At 39.3% G+C, this 22,135-nt stretch overlaps 1 protein-coding gene and 1 pseudogene across 7 annotated transcripts in view; one reads left to right on the top strand and one right to left on the bottom strand.

Moving 5' to 3' along the window:
- AGTPBP1 (ATP/GTP binding protein 1) overlaps nucleotides 1-22,135 on the top strand; it is a 199,873-nt gene that overhangs the window by 25,095 nt on the left and 152,643 nt on the right. Inside the window, exon 1 of one of the 7 annotated variants that reach the window (XR_003964299.1) lies at nucleotides 11,198-11,344. The exons of 2 other annotated variants lie outside the window; for them this stretch is intronic. The gene's annotated coding sequence lies outside the window, so the exon portion shown is untranslated. Of the gene's footprint in view, nucleotides 1-11,197; nucleotides 11,529-22,135 lie in introns of those variants that run through there. 4 more of the 7 variants (XM_030293978.1, XM_030293979.2, XM_030293981.1 and 1 more) reach the window with 4 other exon arrangements.
- On the bottom strand, nucleotides 6,404-7,121 carry LOC115499801 (annotated as a pseudogene).

Below are 22,135 nucleotides of genomic sequence, written 5' to 3'. Positions count from 1 at the left end.
TCCCCTTGGGTGCCTTCTCCAAACACATGGCTTCTACAGGTCATCACCTATAGCACACGGGTAATCACCGATGATCACCAGATGACCACCAGCACCCAGTGGCCAGTAGCTGGCACTCTTTCAGGCAGTGTCATACTGGAGTGTCTCCAGTGAGGCACCTCCCCTTGAATAGCTTTTCCCAGCACCCTGGGTAGTGGATTTCCAGCCATCTCTGTAAGCACAGACAGACCACAGTGACCTCTCAGCCACCCAGTTAGTCACTGTTGGGCTCTCTCCAAGATCTGGCTCTCAAACATGGAGACTGATGCAAACAGGGAATAAATAAGCCCTTTCATTGATCTGATCAGTTATTGTCCAGAGATTTCCATCTCAACATGAGTCAAAGGAATCAAAGTGATGAATCAGGAATCCAAGTCCGGTTGAGTCCCAAGAGGATGAAGGTATCCCCGAATTTCACATATCCTTAAATAGCAAATAACATTTCTTCAAGAAATCATGGAAGTGTATTCATTATGTTTTAAAATAATTCCAGGTGAATTTTTTTTTTATAATTAAAACCTTCCAGGGGTGCCTGGGTGGCTCAGTCAGTTAAGCCTCGGACTCTTGTTTTCAGCTTAGTTCTGATCTCACCTCTTCGTGAGTTCAGCCCTGCATTGGGCTCTGCGCTGGCAACACGGAGCCTACTTGGAATTCTCATTCTCTCTCTCTCTCTCTCTCTCTCTCTCCCTCTGTCTCTGCCCCTCCCCTACTTGCACTCTCTCTCCCAAAATAAATAAACTTAAAAAAAAATCCAAATCCTTCGTATCTGCATAAAGTCTTGTTTTAAAAGGTGGGCAACACATAAGAGACTCTTAAATATGGAGAACAAACCGAGGGTTACTGGAGGGGTTGTGGGAGGGGGGATGGGCTAAATGGATAAGGGGCACTAAGGAATCTACTCCTGAAATCATTGTTGTACTATATGCTAACTAACTTGGATGTAAACTAAAAAAAAATCAAATTAAAAAAACGGTGTTCGTCTACAAGGTTCATTGTGACAGAAGAGATTAATGTATGAATGAGATTTTCTAATGCTTACTCCTGGTTTCAGGCTAATCCAGCCTATTGTGTTCACCTGCTTTAAAGCCAGGTGAACAGTAATTAACATTTGTAAGTGCCTTATGATTTACTGCCTGCTTTGACATATACCCTACCTTTTAATCTACTCACAACTTCAGAGTTAGTTATGACTATAAATTAAGGAATGTTTTAGTTTTTTTTGTTAAAATATTTTATTGTAGAAAATGTAATAAACAGGGAAAGAAAAAGAACAAATTGGAAATGATTTGCACCCCCACTGTCAAGTGATAACTGTTGTTAGAACTTCAAAGTATATTCTAGGATCTAGCATTTGTGGGCTTTGAAGCCTATATAATTTTTGAGGCTCTCTTCTATTTTTTGGATTTCAATTTTTATTTTATCTTCGGTTATATCGCATGCTTACTTTAAAAATGTTTCAAACAGTGCAAAATATATAAAGTGGTAGCACCTACCTCAACTTGTCCTCAAGTAATTCTAGTAAATAGAACGGTCTCTTTCTTAGCAAATAGAATCCTATTTTTCCTGACATAACTTTGATAATGAGAGTGTAAATGCGTGGTCTCTTCTATCATATTGATTTAAAAAATTTTTTTTAATGTTTATCTTTGAGAGAGATGGAGAGATAGAGTGTGAACGGGGGAGGGGGAGAGAGAGAGAGAGAGAGAGAGAGAGAGAGAGAGAGAGAGAGAGAGAATCCCAAGCAGGCTCTAGGCTCTGAGCTGTCGGCACAGAGCCCGATGCAGAGCTCAAACTCACAAACTGAGACATCCTGACCTGAGCCGAAGTCAGACGCTCAGCCGACTGAGACACCCAGGTGCCCCATCCATAGTATTGATTTTTAAAAAATACAAATGGGCTCATATACTCTATACAGTTCAACAAGTTGCTTTTCTCAATAATAGACATCGAAAAGTTTCTTAAATGTGAAAAAGTGAATTTAGTTTTGACTCTGTTTCTAAATTTCTTCCAATTAATGGTTAGTATTAGGGGAGAGTATCAAGATGACATGACTCATGTGAGCTGAACCCCTGAAATCACAGCCTCCTCACCCCCTCCCCTGTGTTTGGAACGTGCGTTCTCCTTGCTTTCCCCACTCCTGGAGGCTGCCCTTGACATGGCTGGTGTTGAGACTTTCTGGGTGGTATCTGTGGCTGAACCCAGTTAAGGCCTTCGCAATTTACGAATTGTCCGATGGCTGCAGAGAGCTCATCTCGTGGCCGCTCAAGACCTACCAATCCGGAGTGGATTGTCCCTCTTTTTTTTTTTTTTTATCTCTCTGTGCCCTCCACCCTATGGTTGGGGGGGCAATGGTGAGGGGGCTTGTTTCAGATTCTACCCACGAAGTTCTGAATAGCTGATATGAAACATTTCTTTAATGTTTTCGAATCAGTTAGTTATTGATGAGGAAGTCTTTTGGAAATGCTGAACAGTTTTATTAAATAGGAAACAGTGGTATTTCTGGTGTTTATGATTTTTGCTTAAAAAGTTTATTTTATTTTGGTTAGTCAAAACAAAACAAAGAGATGGAGTGCACTGGTTGCGATGTGCACTAGGTGTTGTGTGGAAGTGCTGAGTCACTATGTTGTGCACCTGACGCTAATTGCACACTCAATGTTAACGAACTGGAATTGAAATAAACACTTAAAACAAACACAGTTGTCTAAATTGTAGGATTGAGAAGCTGACTTGAAAATGATGGAAAAATTTCTTTTTCTCACACTTGTTGGGAGCCCTCTAAAAGGAAAAAAAATGCAAAATTATAAATATTTATATATAATTCACATATATAAATGTGAATATTTTTGTAGAATGAGTGATTGCAATATCTTGCTGGAAACTTGGGAGACTCAAGTCTTTTTTATTTTCTATGTTAAAATTTTAAAATTTATTTTCATTTATGCATTTTTAAAAATTTAGTATAGTTGACACACAATGTTATATTCGTTGCAGTTATACAAATCAGTTAGTGATTTGACAAGTTTATACATTATGCTATGTTCACCCCATGTGTGGCTACCATTTGTCCCATTACATCACTGTTCCAGTATCATTGATGGTATTCTTTATGCCATTACTTTTATTCCCATGGCTTATTCATTCCAGAACTGTAAGCCTGTATCACCCTCTCCCCTTCACACATTTTGCCCATTCCACCATCCCCCTCTCCTCTGGCAACCATTAATTTATTCTCTGTATTTATAGGTGTGATTCTGCTTTTTGATATGGCATTTGTCTTTCTCAGTGTGACTTACTTCCCTTAGCATAATACCCTCTAGATGCATCATGTTATCTTGAATGGCACAGTCTGATCTTTTTTTATGGCTAAGCAATATTCTGTGTGTGTGTGTGTGTGCGCGTGTGCGTGTGTGTGTGTGTGTGTGACATTTTCCTTATTCATTTGTCTATTGTTAGATACTTAGGTTGGTTCCATATCTTGGCTTTTGTAAATAATGCCGCAACAAAAATATGGGTGCATATATCTTTTTGAATTAGTGTCTTTGTTTTCTTTGGGTAAATACCTAATAGTGGAATTATTGACTCATTCAGTATTATTTTTAATTTTTGAATAACTTCCATACTGTTTTCCACAGTGACTGTACAAATTTACATTCCCACCAACAGTGTATGAGGGTTTGTTTTTCTCCAGAACCTTGCCAACACTTGTCATTTCTTGTCATTTTGATTTTGGCTATTCTAACTGATGTAAGGTGATATCTCTTTGTAGTTTTGATTTGCATTTCCCTGATGATTAGAAAAGATGATTAGCATCTTTTCATGTGTTTATTGGCCTTTTGTCTGTCCTTGGAAAAAATGTATTTAAGTACTCTGCCCATTTTTTAATTGGATTGTTTGTTTTTTTGGTACTGAGTTCCTTATATATTTTGGATATTAACCTCTTACTGGATACATCATTTGCGAATATCTTCTCCCATTCAGTAGGCTATCTTTTTGTTTTGTTAATGGTTCCCTTTGCTGTGTAGAAGCTTTTTATTTTGATATAGTCCCAATAGTTTATTGTTGCTTTGTTTTCCTTGCTTTAGGTGACATATCTAGAAAAATGTGGCTGATGGCAGAGAAATTACTACTTCTGCTCTTTTCTAGGAATTTTATGGTTTCAGGGATTTAATCCATTTTGAGTTTATTTCGTGTATGGTGTTAGAAAGTGGTCCTGTTTTATTCTTTTACAGTTTCTCCAGCACCATTTATTGAAGAGACTGTTTTTCCCCATTGTATATTCTTGCTTCTTTTGTCATAGATTAACTGAAAATAACTGTGAGTTTATTTCTGTAATCTCTATCTGTTCCATTGAACTATGTGTCTATTTTTTGTGTCTATATCATATTTCTTTAATTACTACAGATCTCTAGTATATCTTGAAATCTAGTAACTTCGTTCTTTTTTCTCAGGATTGCTTTGGTTATATGGGGTCTTTTGTGGTTCCATACAAATTTTAGTATTATTTGTTCTAGTTTTGTGAAAAAATGCTGTGGTATTTTGGTAGGGATTGCATTGAATCTGTACGTTGCATGGATGAATGGATGTTGAATCTTGTCAAATCCTTTTTCTGCATCTATTGAGATGATCAAATGATTTTTAGCCTTTGTTTTGTTGATGTGGTGTATGACATTGCTTGATTTATGAATATTGAATAATCCTTTTATCATGGGAATAAATTCCATGATCATGGTGAATGATTTTTTTTAAATGTATTTTTGTATGTGTTTTTTCTAATATTTTGTTGAGGATTTTTGCATCTGTGTTCATCAGGGATTTTGGCCTATAGTTTTCTTTTTTTGTGGTGTCTTTGTCTGGTTTTCATATCATGGGTAGTGCTGGCCTCATAGAATGTATTGGGAAGCTTTCCTTCCTCTTCTATTTTGAGGAATAGTTTGAGAATAGGTATTAACTCTTATTTAAATGCCTGATGGAGTACCACTGTCAATTTATCTGGTCCTGGATTTTCATTTTTTTGGTAGTTGTTTGATTACTGATTCAATTTTGTTACTTATAATTGATCTGTTCAGATTTTTTATTTCTTCCTGACTCAGTTTTGGGAAGTTATATATTTGTAGGAATTTATCCCTTTCTTCTAGGTTGTCCCATTTGTTGGCATATGATTTTTTTATAGTATTCTCTTAGAAGCCTTTGTATTTCTGTGGGGTCAGTTGTTACGTTTCCTCTCTCATTTCTGATTTTATTTATTTGGATCCTTTCTCTTTTTTGATGAGTCTGGCTGAGGGCTTATCAATTTTGTTTATCTTTTCGAAGAACCAGCTCTTGGTTTCCTTGATTTTCTCTATTGTTTTTTCAGTCTCTATGACATTTATTTCTTGTCTATATTACTTCCTCCCTTCTACTCGGGCTTTGTTCTCTTTTTTTAGTTCCTTTAGATGTAAGGTTAGATTGTTTATTCGAGTTTTTTGTTGTCTCTTAATTTGTTTTTAATGTTTATTTATTATTGACAGACAGACACACAGCGTGATCAGGGGAGGGGGAGAGAGAGGGGGAGACACAGAATCCAAAGCAGGCTCCAGGCTCTGAGCTGTCAGCACAGAGCCCGACGCGGGGCTTGAACTCATAGACCACGAGATCATGACCTGAGCCGAAGTCGGTTGCCTAACCAACTGAGCCACCCAGGCACTCCTCTTTTTGTTGTCTCTTGACGTAGGCTTATATTACTGTATACTTTCCTCTTAGGACTGCTTTTGCAGTGTCCCAAAGATTTTGAACTGTTGTGTTTTCATTGTCATTTGTGTCCATGCATTTTTAAAACTTCTTCTCTGATTAAGTTTTGACCCACTGTTTGTTTAGGATCATGCTTAGTCTCTGTGTGTTTGTATTATTTTTCCGTTTTTTCTTGTGATTTATTTGTAGTTTCATATTGTTGTGATTGGAAAAGGAGCATGGTATGATTTCAATCTTCTCAAAAAATTTTAAAAGAATTTTTTAATTTTTGAGAGAGAGCACAAAATGGGGAGAGGGGCAGAGGGAGAGAGGGAGAATCTTTAGCAGGCTCCAAGCTCAGCGCAGAGCCTGACACAGGGCTTGATTCCACGACTCTGGGATCGTGACCTGAGCTGAAATCAAGAGTTGGTCACTCAAGTGACTGAGACACTCAGGCGCCCCTCAAAAAAAAATTTTTTTTTCAGGAATAGAACTTAATGATTCATCACTTACATGTAACACCAAGTGCTCATCCTGACAAGTGCCCTCCTTAATGCCCCTTGCCCATTTAGCCCATTCTCCCATCCAACACCTCGCCAGCAACCCTCAGTTTATTCTTGGTAGTTAAGAGTCTCTTATGGTTTGTCTCCCTCTCTGTTTTTATATTATTTTTGCTTCCCTTCCCTTGATTTTTTTTTTAAACAATTGATAATCAGTTTATTAAAAAGGTTGATTTAAGCATTTATAATAGTGACTTCAGCCTTGACTCCTGGTTCAATGGAAGTACTCCAAAGATGGAAGTAATTCAAAAAATTTTTTTAATGTTTATTTATTTTTGAGAGACACAGAGAGAGAGAGAGAGAGAGAGAGAGAAAGAACGAGCAGGGGAGGAGCAGAGACAGAGGGAGAGAGAGAACCCCAAGCAAGCTCCAGGCTCTGAAATGTCAGCACAGAGCTCAATGCAGGGCTCAAACCCATGAACCACAAGATCATGACCTGAGCTGAAGTTGGATGCTTAACTGACTGAGCCACCCAGGCGCCCCCAGATGGAAGTGATTTGCTTAACAATCTCAGAAGGACTGTGCAAATTGATGAGTTGCTTGTGGATTCTCATCTGAAAACAATCCCAAGTCTCAGAACCTTCACCACAAGGAGTCTTTCCTATAGTGATGCTCAGAGTCTTGGTAGGCATCTGAACTGGTTCTTTCACTTTGAGATTCTTTTCTTTTGCACCTCGTATGAGCAAGTCAGCACATACCTCCTCCGAAGTTTACACTGCAGCTGGTTAGAGGAATTCTACTTTGGTGAATTGCCACCTCTGGATTCATGGATATCTTCCTGCTGACTTTAAAAGCCATGGCTGGGGCACCTGGGTGCCTCAGTGAGTTAAGCATCCAACTCTTGATTTCAGTTCAGGTCATGATCTCACAGTTCATGGGATTGAGCCCCACAGTGGGCTCTGCACTGACAGCCAGCCTGGAGTCTGCTTGGGATTCTCTTTCTCCCTCTCTCTCTCTGAAAATAAAGAAACTTAAAAAAACAAAAAAACCAAAACCAAAACCAAAGGCTAGGCTGCAGTGTGGCTTTCTGATTGACTTGTTCCTTGGTGAGGCAAACAGCAGGGAGTCAGGAGCAGGGGTGCCCAGAGCTCCACTGTAGCTGTGACCGCCTTTCCTCAAAGACCCAGTCTTCTCTAGTTATTGAGGCTCATTTTATGCCCTCATATGTGATCTATTCAATTCAGATCCTTTTTAAATTGGATCTGTTCAGGAAGTTTACCAGAAATGCTTATATAGAAATGCTTCTCGACTGCAATCTGGCTTCTCCTTCATGTCTGGAAAATCCTTTAACTCTCAGCAAACTCAGAACTCAGCGGGCCTTCTTCAGCCTCAAGGTAAATCCATGGCTGTACAGGAGGAGTTAAACCTGTTGCACCCCCCGTTAAGAGCACGTTAAGGGCACTTGCTCTAGCACGTTATTACTTAAAAAAATTTTTTAAAATGTTTATTCATTTTTGAGAGACAGAGGGAGACAGAGCATGAGTGGGGAAGGGGCAGAGAGAGAAGGAGACACAGGACCTGAAGCAGGCTCCAGGCTTTGAGCTGTCAGCACAGAGCCCGACGCAGGGCTCGGACTGACAAACTGCGAGATCATGACCTGAGCCGAAGTCGGACACTCAACCGACTGAGCCACCCAGGCACCCCCCTACCACGTTATTTTTAATGGCTTCCTAGTGATCTATTGCATGGGTGTAAAATATTGTGTTTAATCGGGTGCCTTCTGTTGAGCATGTAAGACAGCTTGGACACCACTCTGGGATGAACATCCTTCTGGCTAAATCTCTGCACATTTTCCTTGTTATTTCCTTAGGATAAATTCCTATGATGAGGCTAAAGGGTATGCCAAATTTTAAAACTTTAAATTTGGCAAGAATATTTAAGTTCCATTTCACAAATAAAGAAAATGAGGGTGCAGTGGTTTACGGATATGGATATTTATTTATTTGTATGGAAGCATAGTTGACATGAAATGTTATTTTCAATCCAGGTGTACAATCTGATGATGTGGTAATTCTAGAATTGCACAGGGATCAACATGTTACTGTGTAGTCACCATCTGCCCCCATACAAAGTTATTATAATATTATTGACTATGTTACCTATGCTGCACTTTTCATCCCTGTGATTTAGTTATTTTGTAACGGGAAGTTTGTACCTTTTTTTTTTTTTTAAGTTTATTTATTTGATTGTGTGTGTGTGTGTGAGAGAGAGAGAGAGAGAGAGAACAGTGGGGGCAGGGTTGAGAGAGAGGGAGAGAGAGAGAGAATCCCAAGCAGGCTCCGTGCTCAGTACAGAGCCCAACTCAGTGCCCGAATCACGGACCGTGAGATCATGACCTGAGCTGAAATCAAGAGTCCGACACTTAACTGACTCTGAGCCACTCAGGTGCCCCCTGGCAGTTTGTACCTCCTAATATCCTTCATCTATTTTGCTCATCCCACCCACCTACCTCCCCTCTGGCAATCACCAGTTTACTCTCTGTATTTAAGGATCTCTTTGTTGTTGTTGTTGTTTGTTCATTTGCTTTGTTTTGTCAAATTTCACATATGAGGGAAATCATGCCTTTCTCTTGTCTAGCTTACTTCACTTAGCGTAATACCCACTATGTCCATCTATGTTGTTGCAAGTAGCAAGATTTCACTTATTTTTTTAATGACTGAGTAACATTCCATTGTCTATCTGTCACATCTTTATACCACATCTTCTTTGTCTATCCATCTATGGATATAGCAAACCGTTTAGTTTCACAGAGGGCAGGCAGCTGTTAGGTTTTTGTTGAGTGTTATCATTTGCTTATCTCTTCCAAAGATTTCAGGATTGGTCTGGCACATAAGGTGCTTGATAAACTGATGATTGTTGAATAACGTAGAATAGCTATAACAATCCTAGAACTCCAGAGGACTGGATATGTCCATGGCTGTTCTAAACCATATAACTATATAGTTTTGTTACAATGTTTGTTGCATTTTGTATGTTACTCTACTAAAAGTATGGAGGCAGGAAAATCAGCAGAAGAGGAGGAGAAAGAGATAGCTGGGCTCCACTGCTCATCTTTCTTTCTCTGCCTAGTCCAGAGTTAAAAAAAAAAAAACAAACAAACAAAAAACAAAAAAAACCTAAACATTTACTGAATACCTAAAGGCGCTGACTAGACTGATTTGAGGAATCAGAGTTAAGTGAGTATTATTATGTGATCAGACTGATCTACATCACACGATTATTTGTATTCAGTTTTATATATCATAACAGTGTTGGGGAAACTGTTTAAAATAGTGGAAAATTGTGACAGGCAGGGAATGGCTTGGCCCTTTCCCTAGTTGTGTGGTTTAATCCACTAGATCTGTGTCCTGGCCATCAAACCATACTAATGATGCTTTGCTAAAGTGGGATTCAAATTCTATATACACACACATTTACATTTATTTCTATATGTTTATATATTGAAGGTTGATTCATTTAGGAAGATGCTCTTTGAATAAAGTTTTATGTGTGTTATACATAATGTCTATAAAATGTTAAATATTCTTAGGTAATTGTAATTAGGTGTTGTTAGATATGCTTTTCAGTCTGGGTGGTTTGGGGGTGGTTCTTGTTTTAAAATTCCTTAAAATACTGTAATCCACCTTTCAGTGCTCACAGCCAGGGAAATTATGGCATTTCTGAAATGGCAATCTCTCGTTACAGACTCTGCCAAGGGCAAACTGCAAGAAGCAGGTGTTGTGCACCTTGGATTACCTTTTGAACTGCCTTCACAACTGTTTAATTTTGTTGAAACATGATGATAAGAAAACAAAGCAAAAATTTCACAGGTCTCAATTTATTTCTCTACCTGGTTGTAATAATTTTGCATTCTGTAGCAGCTAGCATAAACAGCAGCAAACATGATCCATGCTCTTGGAAAAAAAGTAAATGTCAAGTATTTATTAAGAATCTATTACAGTGGCTTTACGGGCAGTCAAAACAGAAGGGGGTGAATCAGTATTCAATCTTTCTGACACATCACTTTGGCTCTGATTAAAAAACACTGTCTTTGCCTCTAGTGGCCAATTTAACATTACCATTTTCGTGACTATACGTAGCCACATTACGAAAAAGCAAAAAATAAATCAGCTTGCTATTTTTTTCACTGCAGCTCTAGGCATCTAATTTATTGAGGTTTGGCCACAAGGTGCAATTTCCTTGTGTTCTGGAGCCCAGCTGTCTCTTTATAGACTCTCCTCGAGGTCAGGAAAGGGCTGAGCTTTCCAGTGGTGCCCAGGGACTAGAGCACCCCCCCCCCCCCCCGCGCCACACTGGGGAGTTAACCGCTCGTCCACAGCAGCTAACAGCCTTCTAAGAGCAGAGTGATTGATGGTAGTGGGGTGGGCGCTGGCTTAGCTCCGGAGAAAGGCGGGCCGCTCTAATTGGGAGCGTACAGGAAGGTGAATTGCAGAGAGTGGGGAGCCGCCCGCCTACCGGTTCGGTTCGGTTGGGTTGGACGCTCGCTGCAGGGTCTGGGCCTGCAGCGCGCGTGCAACCCTCCTCCCCAAACCCCTGCCGCGCCTACCCCGCAGCACAGCACCTAACGCCGGCACGCGCGCCCCGCCCTCCCTCCTGCGCACGCTCGCTCCTTACCCACGCGCGCTCCCTGAGTCCCAACCCCGTTCCGGCCCGCGCGTGCCCCACCCTCCTCCCTAGCGCGTGCCCCACCCTCCTCCCTAGCGCGTGCCCCACCCTCCTCCCTAGCGCGTGCCCCATGCGGCCCGCGCGCACGCGCATTCCGTCCTCCCCGCCGCCCGGCGCGCGCGAGCCTTCGGGCCCAGGGCGTGCGGTGGGCGGGGCGCCGCGCTGACGTTGCCCGGGATGCGGGCAGGTTCCGCCGCCGCCACCGCCGCCGCCACCGCCGCCTCCGCCTCGCCTGCCACCGGGGTTTGTATGAAAACACCGGGCGGCGGGCGGCGAGAATTCCGCCGTGCTCCCAGAGAGCAGCCGCCGGCGCTGCGGATGCCGAGCTGGTGCCGCGGCTCTGCCCAGTCCCGCCAGCGCCCCATCCTGAGCCGGTGAGCGCCCCGCCGCCGTCCGCACGTCCGGGCCGGCCGCCCCTCGGCCGCTGCTTGCCCGCCCGTCCGCCTTCCCTCCGCAGTCCCCCGGCCACCGAGTCCCGGGGGCGGGAGAAGCCGGGAGGAGCGACCCCGCGCCCGCCGCGGTCTGCGTTCTGGGATCCCTCCGCCCCTCACCTGACAGGTTGTGTAACGTGTGTCTTTCGGGGCGAGTGGACCGGAGCTGGAGGGAGGAAAACCCCTGATGGTTTGGGGCTTTGGCTGGCTTCTGGAAAGCGCCCCACGCCGCCCCCACCCGCGACACTCGGTGACCCCCGCCTCAATCCCCGGCGGAGGGTCCCCGACGCGGTTTTCGGGCACAGGCGGCCACCGTGCCCTGCCCTTTTTCTGGGGCCGGGGTGCAGCGCGGAGCCGAGCTGGGGGGCGGCGGGCCGGGGACGGGCACGCGCCCCGCCTCCCCCACCCACCCCGGCACACACCTTGCTTCGCGGTGGGCTTGGTGTGTAGTGTGACTTTGGCGGTGGCCAGGTTTGCTTCGTGTCAGGGTGGTTGGCCTGAAGTGTGTTCTCCGTTTACAACTTGTCGCCTTTTGGGTTTGATTTGAGCCTGAATGAGATCGCTCTAGATGACAGTGCAGAGTTTCCTTACAGCCTGCCTTCCTGAGTGAGTTGCGGGTTCTTCGTTGCAAGTACTCGAGGACTCCTGCAACCGTCTACATGGTTTCCCCTTGTGCCTCTTACTAGGACCAGTGCAATTTTGAATCGGCTGGTTTCCTGGGCATTTACCCATTATAGAATGGAGTTTTTATACATCTTAGCGTAATCGATATGAATGTTGATCATTTAAAGGCCACTTCTTGTTTTGATACAGATTGCTCAATCAAGGGCTTAAAGGTCCAGCACTGCTGATGACCTAATACATTGTAACACTGAGGGGATTTTTTTTTTTTTTGGCGGTATTAATTCCTTGTAGGTGTTTTGTTTTTCTTCAGGTGTTGAAAATTGTAGCAGTGTTTAATTGTAATGCACGACAATTTGTAGTTAGAAAGGACTGAACAGCTTTCTTTATCACTCATTTTCACTTACTTTGATGCCTGTGTTGTAATCTTTATGTAAATCCAGCTAGTAACCTGAACTCTTATTATAAACTGTCTTTTTTCCTGAGAAAACTAGAAAGTTACTTTTGCAATTTTACAGTGAAATGTTTTCAGTTCAGTATGCTAAAAAAATAGTAGTTTATTTAAGGCACTTTAAATGGTAGTATTTTAAAACATGTGCCAAAATACTAATGAAAACCAGACAAAACCCTGGAAGATCTGTTAGCATTTCCTATAATGGCTGTGATTAGTCCTGTAATTGCTGTGAGATAGGGATGTCTTATCTACACCTTATTTTCTTATTGTAATATGACTTGTTTAATTCCCATTCCACCTCGCTTGAGTTAAATTCCGCAATGAAGTTATAGGTTCATTTTTAATGACCTCAAAAATCTGCCTTGAATTAATTGCTTCCACACTTACTGAGAACTGCAGTCTCATTCTGAACTTTGTAATGAAGGGGGTAGACTTAGAGTTCCTCTTGTTACTAGCCAACACTGAAAAAACATTTAAGTGTTTTACTGTAGCCTAAGCTTTTGTAGAAGCAATTTTTATAAATCTTTTCCTGTTGACTTGAATTGAGGCATTATTACTTTTTGGAGCAGTCTAGCAAGACTCCTTTTATAATAATGGTTATCTCTGACAGAAGGAAAAGAGACCCAAATGTGAAATTACCCAATTTGTATTAGATTCTACATTTTGGAATTTTTAGTAAATCTCCACAGTATTCACCTTCCAAAATGTATCCTTGCTTAAAGTCCCCCAGTACCTGAAGTTGAACAGTGTATCCGTAGTAATGGATGAAATTGTCAGAGGGCTCTTCAAATTGGGAGACTCCCTTAGGCAGTTGGTCTTGGTGACAACAACAGACGTTTAGAGTGGGCACCAAATTTTAAATTTTATATATTACTGTAGGTTATAGGGTCTGTGTACTGTAATGTAGTGGCTGAGGAGTTGGGCTTCAGGGCTGGCTTTGAATCCTGGCTTTGCCTGAGGCAAGTTATTTATCCTCCTTGTGCTTCAGTTTTCTCTGTTCCAAAAATGGGGTAATAATGGTTATATCCTTAAGATCTTGAATATTAAATGAGTTAATACACATAGAGTGCTTAACCCACAGTGCCTGGCACATAGTAATTGCTCAGTAAATATTACTGCTACTGCTTTTTCTCACTCTTCCAAGGGGTTTAGTAAGCTCAAGATGGACTTTAGGCTGATGGAGCATGATTACTGTAGAATCGTTCCACTGTGACCCATTGACTCCTTTGGGGCTAAATGACAGCTTAGTCTCACTGTCCTGCCTTGGAAGCATGTAATTTAGTTTTAAATAGAACAGCTAGACCCTGAAAGCTGGGTGTGCTGAGATGCTGCTGGAGAGGTGCTGAAGTATCCATGTTTGTCCCTTCTGACAGAACCTTGGATTGTCTCCCTTATGGTGGTGGTGACTGCTATTTTAATCACCTGTTTTTGACTTGTGTTTCTTTGACTGTCATGTGCTTCTATCAAAAATACTATGTATCAAATTGTTACTGGGTATACAGGAGTTTATCTGATGAAGATATTGCACATTCTGTTGTTTTTTTCTTCATTGGTGTTACAGAGTGAGGTTAGTTATGATTGGGCATTGTACCTTTTCAGCTTTCATGTAATTTTGCTAGGAAAGTTTTTGCTAATTAATGACTTTATGTACTTCTTGTTTTTCTTGGTTTGCAGGGATCTGATGTTAATACTCAGTTGTTTAAATCAGTTTTCAAACTTTTGATTTTAGTACCCTTTTACATTCTTAAAAATTATTGCACACCCCAAAGAGCTTTTGTGGATTATGTCTGTATTTATTATATTATAAATTAAAGAGAAATGTACAACTTTTATTAATTCACTTAAATATGATAATATCTTAATATAAGCATATTTTTAATGAAAAATGACTATTTTTCAAAACAAGGCAATAAGAAGAGTGGTATTGTTTTACATAAAAAAATGTTTATTTATTTTGAGGCAAGGGGAGGGGCAGAGAGGGAGGGAGACGGAATCCCAAGCAGGCTCCACACTCAGCACAGAGCCTGACATGGGGCTCAGTCTCACAATCTTGAGATCATGACCTGAGCCAAAATCAACAGTCGGACACCTAACCAACTGAGCCATCCAGGTGCCCCTTGTTTTACATTTTTGTAAATCTCTAATGTCTGGTTTAATAGAAACAGCTGGATTCTCATCTCCTTCTGCATTCAGTCTGTTGCAATATGTTTTTTGGTTTGAAGTATATAGAAAGAGAAACCCAGCCTTACATAGTTAATGGCTGGAAAAGGGAGGGGTATTTTAATAGCCTTTTCAGATAATAATGGATTTTCTTGCTTGGTGCTACATCAGAACTCAACATGTGTTGGTTTTCTAGTTACTTGTATTATGGAATCTGAAATCATATCAATGGACTTTTTATAATGTTATATTAAAATCCACTGGTCTAAACTTTGAATGGATCTTGCATAACCATGCCTGAATTTATAACATCATGCCATGGTCGTTTCTAAGTATTGGTTCAGTCAGTTATGCAGATCTCCAAAATGTTGGCACATTTCATTATATATTATTAGAAAATCACGTTTGTTAATATCACCATTCATCCCATCAGAAACAGATTATTGGGAAGCTATCCAGGTCATGACATGATGGTGGATGTGAGTTTTCCAGAAATCTGATTTTTGCTTGAAGGCTCAAATTTTATCGTTGGCAAGAATTATGACTGCCAGTTGTTTCCTAGAAGTGACAGGCAGATTTTGTTCATCTGTGAGAGAACTTCTGCCAGAATACCCAAGTCTGAATAACCATGGTCATTCTTTCAAGTAAAAATGGTGTTTCACAAAAAAAAAAAAAAAAAAAAAGAGGCTAGTGAAAGCTCTCAGTTCAGTCACACAAGTGCTTTACCTTGAGACACCCATCAACTATTGCAATTCAGTATGTGGTCAGAAATGCTTTGTGCATACTTAACCATTTTGTCACACAGAATATTAAAAAGATCTGTACTGAAGGGCTGAGATTTAATAAAATTAATTTTTACTATTTGAAGGACTTTTTTTAGAGTTTTTTTTTAAAGTTTATTTATTTTGAGAGAGAGAGAGCGAGCTTGTGTAAGTAAGCTGGGGAGTGGGAGAGAGAGAGAGAGCTAGAGAGAGAGAGAGAGAGAGAGAGAGAGAGAGAGAGAATTTCAAGCAGACTCTGCATTGTCAGCACAAAGCCCGACATGGGGCTCAATCTCATGAACCATGAGATCATGACCTGAGTGGAAGTCAGCCACCCAGGCTCCCCTGAAGGACATTCTTAAGTAAAGAAGGCTTTTTTTTTTTTTTTTTTTTTAATATCTACTGGTACTTGATGGTGAAAAATATAATGACCAATAGTGCAGTTTGGTACCAGTACCAGAAGTTGTTCCAAGATGCTAGAAATGTTATACATCATTGCTTTTGTACCATAGTATAAATGTTAATACAGTTAAAAAGGCTAATAATACTTTATGTTATTATGAAGATAGTTTTGACCTTGTGGACCCCTGAAAAAGGTGTCAGGATCCCAGGTGTCTATGGGCCACATTTTGAGGACTTCTGGTACACATCAGCAGTTCCTACCAAACTTTGATTAGGAGGGGAAGTGGCAGTGACAATTACTAGTCTGTTTTTGCTTCAGTCTTTAGGGCCCAGTGAAAGCCGCCTTTAAAAGGATTTTTTTTTTTTTTTTTTTTAAAGCGCAGTAAAGGCAATTCACTTCTAGAAAGTTGAGGCTCTTAGGGGTTTTAGTCAGATGCTGATATGGGGGAACTATAATATTAGTAATTTGAAATTATGCTATCTAAAAGCAAAAAGATTGGGGAGTATATTTCCACATAAATGTTCAACAAATCTAATTTGGGGGGTTTAAATATTAGATAAATAGTGAAGGCACAAAATGTGAAAAGCTCAACTGATATCAAGCTCTTAAGCTAAAATAAACATCTTAGCTTCCCTTCTTAATCTCTTGAGTTCATTTCTCACTTAATTCGTGCTGAGGGTCAACCATCCCTAAGCAGAGGTACCCAGCATTTGCTCTCTTTGCTTCACATCATACCTTACTAGGAAAATGACTTAAGATTATGAAGGTTATAAGGGTATATAGGTAACATGGGGAATAAAAGTAATAGTAAGGCTTATGAAAGATCTATGATAGAATAACGGTAATAAAAATGTAAACACTGTCTACATATAATAAGTGTTGAATGAATTGAAAAGAATACTGTTTTGGGGTTCCTGTATGGCTCAGTTGGTTAAGCATCTGACTTCAGCTCAGGTCATGATCTTGTGGTTAGTGAGTTTGAGCCCTGCATCCGGCTCTGTGTTGACAACGTGGAGCTTGGAGCCTGCTTCAGATTTTGTGTCTCCCTCTCTCTCTGCCCTCCCCCCCCCTTCTCAAAAATAAACGTTAAAATTTTTTTCTTTTTAATTAAAAATAAAAAAAGAATACTATTTTTGACAGGAATTCTCCAGACTTTTTAATTTATTGTAGGCACAATTTCTAGTTGTATGTAGGTAGAAGTGATGTTGAATAAGGCAAGACAGCAAACATCCTTGATGAGCTTTTCTCCTAATTGCAAAGTAAGAGGATTTGACTCCCAGGTGATCTTTGAAGTTTCTTACAACTCTAGAGTTCTAGGTTTTTTGTTTTTATTTTCTTTGCCTATTGATAACATCTTTGTCATTTCTTAACTCCATCTCATCAATTCGAATTTGTGATTTCATTTGAAGCTTATTTTTCCCAATTCTTATATTTGTATTTTTAGTTCGTATTTTGATTTAAAAATTATTTTAAACTTATATGTATATATAAAATATAAAAATTGCCATTTTAATCATTTTACAGTGGTATTAAGTACATTCACGTTATTGTGCAGCCGTCACACCATCCATCTTCAGATCTTTTTTGGTCTTGCAAAACTGAAAGTTTGTACCCATTGAACAATAAATTCTCATTTCCTCCTTCCTGTAATCACTAGCAACCACAAATTCAACTTTCTCTATGAATTTGGTGTGAGTACCTTTTATGAGTAGAATCATGCAGTATTTACCCTTTTGTGACTGGCTATTTCATTTAGCATTGTCTTCAGGATTCATCCGTTTAGGATGTATTAGGATTTCTTCTTTTAGGGCTGAATAATATTCCATTGTGTGTATATTCCATATTTGTTTATTCATCTGTCAGTGGACTTTTGGGTTGCTTTTACCTTTTGACTATCGTGAATAATGCTGCTATGTACATGGGTGTAGAAATACTTCTTCGAGACCCTGCTTTCAGTTCTTTTGGGTCCATATTTAGAAATGGAATTGCTGGGCCATATGGTAATTCTATTTTTGAGTAACAACTGTACTGTTTCCATAACAGCTGCACCATTTTATTTCTATACCAACAGTGTACGAGGATTCTAGTTTCTCCACATCCTTGTCAACACTTGTTTTCTGGTTGATTGGTCTCTTGTTGGGGGTGGGGTTGGCCGTTGGAGTCATTCTAATGGGTGTGAGGTCCTATCTCATTGTGGTTTAGATTTGCATTTATGCTGCTGAATTTGGTTTGCTGCTATTTTGTTGAGGATTTGTATGACAGTGTTCATAAAGGTTATTGATCTCTGGTTTTCTTGTAATGTCTTTGTTTGGCTTTGGTATCAGGGCAGTGCTGGCCTCATAGAAAGAGGGAGTGTCCCCTTCTCTTCAGTTTTTTGAAAGAATTTGAGAAGGATTGATGTTCTTTAAATGGTACAATTCACAAGTGAAGCCATCAAATCTGGGTCTTTTGTTTGCTGGGAAATTTTTGATTACTCATCCAATCTCCCTAATAGTTATGGATTTATTCAGATTTTCTGTTTCTTTGTGATTTTGTTTCAGTAAGTTTTGTGTTTCAGGAAATTTGTCAATTTCATCTAGTTTATCCAATTTGTTGGTGCACAGTTCATAGTATTCACTTAAAATCCTTCATATTTCTGTAGAATCAGTAGTCGTGTCTCCACTTGCTTTCCTGCTTTTAATAATTTGAGCCTTCTCTGTTTTTTTGTAAACTTACTAAAGCTTTGCCAATTTTGTTAATCTTTTTAAAGAACCAGTTTTTTTTTTACTTGTTGATTTTCTCTATTTTTCTATTCTCTATTTTCTTTATCTCTGCTCTAATCCTTAGTATTTCCTTCCTTCTGCTAGCTTTGTGTTCTCCTTTTTCTAGTTCCTTAATTTGTTAGGTTGTTGATAGGAGGTCATTCTCTCTCTCTCTCTTTTTTTTTTTTAAATGTTTATTTTTGAGAGAGAGAGTGCGAGTGTGCTGTGTGCACACGAGCAGGGGAGGGGCAGAAAGAGAGGGAGACACAGAATCAGAAGCAGGCTCCAGGCTCTGAACTATCAGCACAGAGCCTGATATGGAGCTTGAACCCATGAACCATGAATGAGATCATGACTTGAGTCCAAGTCAGATGCTTAACCAATTGAGCCACCCAAGCACCCCTGAAATCTTTCTTTTTTAATGTAAGTGTTTATAGCTGTAAACTTTCCCTCCTAGCCCTGCTTTCTCTGCATCCCATAAATTTTGGTATGTTTTATTTTCATTTATCTCATTTCCCTTGTGTTTTTTTTTCTTTGACCCATTGGTTGTTAAACAGTATGTTGTTTCCACAAACTTGTGCATTTTCCGATTTTCCTTATTTATTTCTAACTTCATCCTGTTGTGTTTGGAGAGGTTACTTTGTATAATATCTGTCTTTTAAAATCTATTGAGACCCAATTTGTGGCCTAAAAGGTGGTTTATCCTGGAGAATGCTCCAAGTGCCCTTGAGAGGAATATATATTCTATTGTTAGGTAGTGTTTTATATTTGTTATCTCTCGTTGGTTTACAATGTTATTCAAATCCTCTGTTTTCTTATTTATCTTATGTCTGGTTGTTCTTTCCAAGACTGACCATGGGATATTGAAGCCTCCAACAATTATTGTAGAACTGTTTGTTTTCCCCTTTAATTCTGTCAATTTTTGCTTAGTGTGTTTTGATGCTCTGTTATTAGGTACATGAATGTTTATAATTGTTATATCTTCTTGCTGTCTTAAACCTTTTATTAGTATATAGTGTCCTTCTTTGTCTCTTGTAATCTTTTTTGATTTAAAGTCCCTTTTTTTTCTGATGTTAGTATAGCCACCCTGCATTGTTTTTGGTCACTATTTGCATGGAATATTTTTCTGTCTTTTTATTTTCAAACTATTTGTGCCTTTATATCTAAATGAGTTTCTTGTAGATAGCATATTGTTGGATTATGTTTTTTAAATCCATTCTGCCAATCTCTGCCTTTTGATTGGAGGTTTTAACCCATTTAGATTTAAAGTAATTACTGATAAGGAGGAACTTTGTCATTTTTATATTTTTAAAAATTATTTATTATTTGTTTTGTTTTTATGACTATCTTTGGTTTGCCTAAATTTTTTTTTTTAATAATTTTTTTTTTAACATTTATTTATTTTTGGGACAGAGAGAGACAGAGCATGAATGGGGGAGGGGCAGAGAGAGAGGGAGACACAGAATTGGAAGCAGGCTCCAGGCTCTGAGCCATCAGCCCAGAGCCCGACGCGGGGCTCGAACTCACGGACCGTGAGATCGTGACCTGAGCCGAAGTCGGACGCTCAACCGACTGAGCCACTGAGGCGCCCCTGGTTTGCCTAAATTTTTAATTTTTTATTTATTTTAGTTTTTCTTGTTTATTTCTATATGCCTTATGGCTTTTTGAGTCTCTTATATCCTGTATATTTTGATTTTTATTGGGACTGACTTTGGCTGTGATACTTTACTTAAACAACAAACAGACAAAACTGAAACCATTTTCATGGGCTTGTCATAGGTTAGAGGCAAGGACAATATGTGTTTCAAGGTAAGAATTTTAATGTCAGATATCACCTATATAGGTTTATGAATTTTGACATTTGTTTAAATCTAAAAATGGTTGGAATCTGAGTTGGGGGAAGAGTAATATTAAATAAATTATTTAGTTGGACTGAAGTGTGGTGCAATTCTGCTCCCAATGGTAACACATTATTTGTAGTATAATTAAAACATCATATAGCAAAACAAATTAGACCTTGTGTAAGTGCTGGAACATCTTTGTGGAGTAGCATGTGAACTATCCAAACTTAGGTTTTTAATGAGGATGCATGATGAAGAAAGGTAAAAGGTATAACTTTTATAGGTTTCCTCTTATCCACAGTTTTTTGGTAAAATTAATGACAATAATATAGGTAAAAAAAAAATTTGCCTGTTTGCAGATTGGGCTGCAACATTCATAAACTACCGTTGACCTTTGAAACAACATGAGTTTGAACTGTGTGGGTCCACCTATCTGCATGTTGTTTTTTATAAATACAGTACAGTACTGTAAATGTATTTTCTTTTCCTTATGATTTTATTAATATTTTTTCCTCTAGCTTACTTTATTGTAAGAATATGGTGTATAATACATATACATACACATGCAAAATATATGTTAATTGGCTATTTACATTATTGGTAAGGCTTCTGGTCAATTGACCAGCCAGGCTTCTGGCTATTGATAACTAAATCTGGGGGGAGTCAAAAGTTATATGTGCATTTTTGAGTGCATGGGGATCTGTGTTTGTTCCAACATCTCTAATCATTGAATACCATATGAATAAGGTAACTAGATGAAAATGTATACTCTAATAGTAGTAATTTAGAGTAGATCAATGTATATGGAGATGTGTGTTAGTATATGCAGACTGTGTCCAATATATATATTTCTCTCAGTTTAAATGGAAATGATTTTTATATGCCTTTTGCTGGGAATGTTACTTCTCTTTCCTTAGACAACAGATATTGTTTACCTTCTTCCCTTAAAATTTCTCACTGTTCCTTCAAGGATGCTGCCAAGGGTATGGTCATATTCTTTGGGATGTTTCTTATTCAGTAATCAGAATTTACAGTTTTCCATCACATTGACATAGCTGGTGTGGGGGAATAGTAGCTGCCTTATGTTCTTGAAAAGTGATTTCTTCTTTTCAGATAATGAAACAATTAGAGAAAGCTGACAAAAGATGATGCCTTTTCAGCGTACTTGTTTCCCGGTTCCTCGCAGTAGAACCAGCTACCCAGATCTTCTTTAACTGCAGTCTTTCCTTAGTTGTCCACATCCACTACAATAAGAACAATGTCTACTATTTAACAGCAAAGGTAATCATTGTTGACTAGAGCAGTGCTTCCCCAAAGTTTTTAAACAGTGGAAATTTTGCCTAGTTATATCTTGTAGGGAGGCCCATTTGTGGACATTTGAGAGTAAAATAGTGAAGTTGTTCTGGTTGAATAGGAATAGAACCAGGTTGTTTAAACAATGCAAGTGAAAAGGAATCATATTTCCTCAGACTGTATTTAAAGGATTTCATGTGAATAGTGTATGTTTCTTTGCATTTTTTAGCAGTTTGATTTGAAATACATTAAAAACCATGTATGTTTGCGAAGTATATATATTTAGAAAATATAACCTTAACTTTGGGGCATGTGCCAGAATTAATTTCTTTTATGGCTTGTTTGCGGAATGGAAATTAGGACAGGCTTACATGTATGAAGTGTGTTTATGCACACTTACTGACTTGGCTGATAGGTTTGATTTTAAGCTTAAGCCAGTGGAGCCTGAGGCCTTCAGTTT

Source organism: Lynx canadensis, chromosome D4, assembly GCF_007474595.2.
Source record: "Lynx canadensis isolate LIC74 chromosome D4, mLynCan4.pri.v2, whole genome shotgun sequence".
Classification (NCBI taxonomy): domain Eukaryota; kingdom Metazoa; phylum Chordata; class Mammalia; order Carnivora; family Felidae; genus Lynx; species Lynx canadensis.
This window is presented reverse-complemented; position numbering and strand designations above follow the sequence as displayed.